Here is a 4,193-nt window from a genome sequence, read left to right on the forward strand (position 1 = left end):
TCCTGTCAGTGTGTTTTCCCAGAGTAGGAATGCTGTTCCTGTCAGTGCGTTTTCCCACAGAGAGCTGTGGAAAGAGTTGTTCTCCAGGAAGGCATTGCTGCTCTGTTCAGGACGTGCCAGCCTGTTGCTGGTGGCACCTGGACAGACCCTGTGAGAAGGCAGGTGCTGGTTGTTCCCAGAGCATCCCCTCTCTCGGGTCTCATCCCCAGTGCTGTGGGGTGCTCCCAGCTCACTGTGCAGCCAGGTAAGACATCATATTGCAGGGCTGGCCGTTTAAATGTTACTGGGGAAGTTTGTCTTTAAAGTTAGAATGTAAGATCAGGAAAGTGAGGTAGCTTTGTAATTATAATTTGTTTTCAGGAATCGGTGTCATGCAGGAGCGTGAAATTATTTTCAACATTTAAAAATGGCCAGATTAGAAAATCAGGATAGCAATTTGGAAAGTGATGCAATTCCCTAAAGCTTTTTTAAAATAGGATTTTTTTTTTTGTGGTCTACACAAAGATTACCAAAAGTTTTTAAATAAATTATGAGAGTTTTGAATTCTAGATATGAAATCTGAAACTTTCTGCAGTTTTTCATATTGTAAGAAGTTTAAAAATGAACTGAACATTTGACTTATATTTAGAATAAATGAGACATCACTTCCAGTAAGTATATAGTAAATGCTTTTTTCTATTACAGCTTTTTTTGTTTGTTTGACTCAAAGTAAATTTTCAGACATGGTTTGGGTTCAGTGAACTGCTTGTTTTGTGTTTGGTTTTGCTTTTTTAAGGACTGGTATGACATAAGTACTACCAAGGCAGTCTGGAGTAGGAGTAGGTTTTACTGAATGGAGTAATTTTGTTCTGCCTTCTTTGTCTTGAACGACATCTCTGAAAGTTTCTGACTAGTAATGTATTCCAAGTATTTGCAAATGTCTACAAATATACATTCCTTTGTGCAACAGATTAATGATAGGACAATATGGAAATAATTCCTTAAAGGTAGAAGGATGACCCTGTTTTGAAATTAAACATTTTAATGTTTCTACATGTGCATTTTGCAAAGGATTCCCACACTAATTAGTGTCTGTCCGCTTTGTCCCACGTGTATTTAATGCTACAAGTCATTAAAGTCCAGAAAGGGAATAAAATGTTAGTGTAGATTCCAAGCTGACCCACCTACTGGGGTTTTTGTCTCCTGGCAATTATATTTACTTCCAATGAAGTAAGTCTTCAGTGAACTAATTTAGATGTAATTCTAAACATATGTTTCTGTATTGATTTATTTATTAGGCCAAACCTGCATAATTTAAGGTAGACCCAGTAATACATTACAATTTCAGCATCTGTAACTTGTATTGGTAACACAGTTATAAAATAACAGGCTGAAAACCTCAGTCGTCTCAAATTGTTACTGATTATATTGTTTAGGCAGAGTCAGGCTTTGGGAATCTGTAGTTTATGTAGCCAGACTAAAAATATGCGAAACACAAAAGACACTCCCTCCTCACTGGCTTGTCTATTGTTCACATTACAGACTCTGACCAAATCATCACTAAACTTTTGTTGGGAGGGTTTGGTGATAGGATTTATTTTAATTTGGCCCAACAATGCATACTGATGACAAAAGGAGCTGGTTATTATTCCATTTTTCTCACCACAGGTGTGTGTTCTTATTAACTCCTTGGTGCTGACTCTTTTTTTGTGCAACCGAAGAACAAGCCAGATCAGAGAGCTAATTGAGATGAAATCAGAACTGGCAAAAAAAGGAAGGGAAAAATGCATGTATAGAATTATTTTCGGCTGGATCAGTTCTCTGGTGCAACCGTCACAAATGGCAGTGCCAGCATGAGGCTGGAGGTGGGAATGAATGTTTCTATTTTAGGGGTAATACAAGTTGCTGGATTGAAGCTGCTTTGTAAGCAGCTTTTTAGTCTCGTGCAATACTTTGTTTCTGATCTAATTGGCAATGAGAGACTTGCTCCTGACCTGATGGATGTTCCCTCCTTGCCACCTGAACTCCTGTTTGTTGCCTACTCTACTTCCTTGTGTCCTTCTCTGTGGTTCTGAGGTGTGTGGGGGCTTTTGTGGAGCATCCCCTCCTAGTTCAGAGAAGCACTTATCTTCTCAGGTCATTTCCTTCTGCAAGGTTCCCAAAGATTGGCCACTATAGGGCAAATACTGATGTTAGTCCTGTTATTGTGCATGGGACATGAAGAGATGATCTTTGAAGACTTTCACCCAGAAACCTTTACTATTTTTGCTACTTTTTTCCTTACTGAGCATTTTTGAAATTTATCTAAGCTCTTGGCATACTCTTCCTCTTTTCTCTTTGCCAGCACACTAGAGAAACTGTGCAATATATGTATATGGTATTTTAATAACAATTTTCAATTAAGATTTGCAAAGCAAGGTCTTTTGGTACTGTGCATTTAAAACACACCACTCTCCAAGCAGTGGCCAGAGTTATTCTTTGACAGAAATCTCAGGTTCTGCTGTTAAAAATTAATGCAAATAGAATATATCCAAATTGCTTTTTGTTCCCCAAATATCACAGAATTGAGCTGTCCTTTTGGAACAACATTTTACTTGGTTTTTATTTTTTTGCTTTCTGCAGATGTACAGAAAATTAAATGTAGTCTGTTCTTTAATCATGAAAGTATTGAAAAATAGTTATGGGGAAAGGCAGGTGACATTTACAATAATGTGCAGCTTTTTTTGTCTTCACATACCTTAAATACATTGTAAGAGCTCATGAAAATCAGAAAAGAGACAACAGACAATTATTTCATGAGCTTACAAATACTTTTTTCTTAAGTTTGGAAGTGGCTGAGCACACTGAACAGAAGATTCATTTAGAAGTGGGTTAGAGACATTTACATCTCAATGCTTGTTGCATACTAATAAACTCATACAGTTTTGGTATTCTGTCTACAAGAGAGCAGCTAAATGGGTAAAAATGTTCTAGATTTCAGTTACTTATTAATGAAGTTTTTATTGGAAATTCTTACTCGGGAATTTCCAGAAGTTAATTATTTGCCAAACATGCTACAAGTGAACTCATCGTCCAGTCTTAATGGTTAAATGGCTACTTGAATTAGCTTGAGCTTTTCTATTGTGAGCTTATAAGACTATCCTTCACGTAAACAAGCTATTTTTCTGTTGTCTTAATTGAGTATAATCACTATCAGCATTATAAACGAGAAATGGTTTTGTTTCCTAAGTGTATCCACTAGGTGCTAGCTTTTTATTAATTTAAGTAGAAATTATATGACTGCAGAAAGTACTTAATAACCTCTATTGTCCTTATGTCTATCAGACCTTGAACATACACCAAACATACCCGCAGAGCTTCAGTGTTCATTAAAGAAAGTATATGGTGCTAAATCTCTTCTTGTGCTTCTAGTGGAGCATTGGAAAAGTTCCCTTAGCAACATGTAGGGTACCTGCAAACTTACCGAGCATGTAGCATCTGCATTATTAATTTATGGAGCATGATTTCAGCCATTCATTGCCTCTGGCAAGTGCCAGGTTCTCGATGTGATAAAAAGATTGTCTATTTATATTAATTGCTTGAGGTGTCTTTTTTTGTTGATGTGTTTCTTGAACTCGAAGCTAAGATAATACAGAATCTTAAAGCAGCAAACATAAGAACTGGCCATATAGGTGAAAGAGGATTATTTATGCATCTCCTGCTGCTGTAAAGAATCTAGAGTGTTGCCTCTAGAGAAAAAAGGGAAATTTTTATATACAAGTTCTAAAGCGCTGCTAATTCTAGCACTTCTTGCTTAGTTTCTCAGATCTGTCAGATTTTCTTATTGTCTGATTACCATGTGATTGATAACAAAATACACAAAAAAGCTAAGCAAATTTTTTAGATATTTTGTGTGATCTGTATTTATGCAGGTATCAGATCCAGAGTTCCTCGTATAAGTTACAAATTGCTACCTTCGTAAGATAAACAAAAAAATTAAACTTGATCCTTTGAGGCACAGCACCAAAAGTTACAAAAATATTATGGGGAAAATGGTGCAGAATATCCTTTATTTTAGGATGTTAGTGATTAGGGGTTATGTTTTCAAATTTTGAGGAAACAAATTACAGTAAAGCCTGGCCCAGACTCAGTGTGACCTCAGGCTGGGGAGAACAGGGTGCTGCTGCTCCCAGCTGTGACACCTGTGGGTCATTCCCCAGCTGTGACACCTGTGG

At 37.0% G+C, this 4,193-nt stretch overlaps 1 protein-coding gene across 5 annotated transcripts in view; it reads left to right on the forward strand.

Annotated features, from left to right (window-relative positions):
* Positions 1-4,193, forward strand: part of MTMR10 (myotubularin related protein 10) — a 35,992-nt gene that overhangs the window by 5,799 nt on the left and 26,000 nt on the right. The window contains exon 1 of one of the 5 annotated variants that reach the window (XM_027657846.1): positions 226-244. The exons of 3 other annotated variants lie outside the window; for them this stretch is intronic. The gene's annotated coding sequence lies outside the window, so the exon portion shown is untranslated. Of the gene's footprint in view, positions 1-225; positions 245-2,038; positions 2,056-4,193 lie in introns of those variants that run through there. One more of the 5 variants, XM_027657845.1, reaches the window with a different exon arrangement.

Source organism: Corapipo altera, unplaced genomic scaffold (genome assembly GCF_003945725.1).
Source record: "Corapipo altera isolate COAL_440 unplaced genomic scaffold, ASM394572v1 308, whole genome shotgun sequence".
NCBI classification, from domain to species: Eukaryota; Metazoa; Chordata; class Aves; order Passeriformes; family Pipridae; genus Corapipo; species Corapipo altera.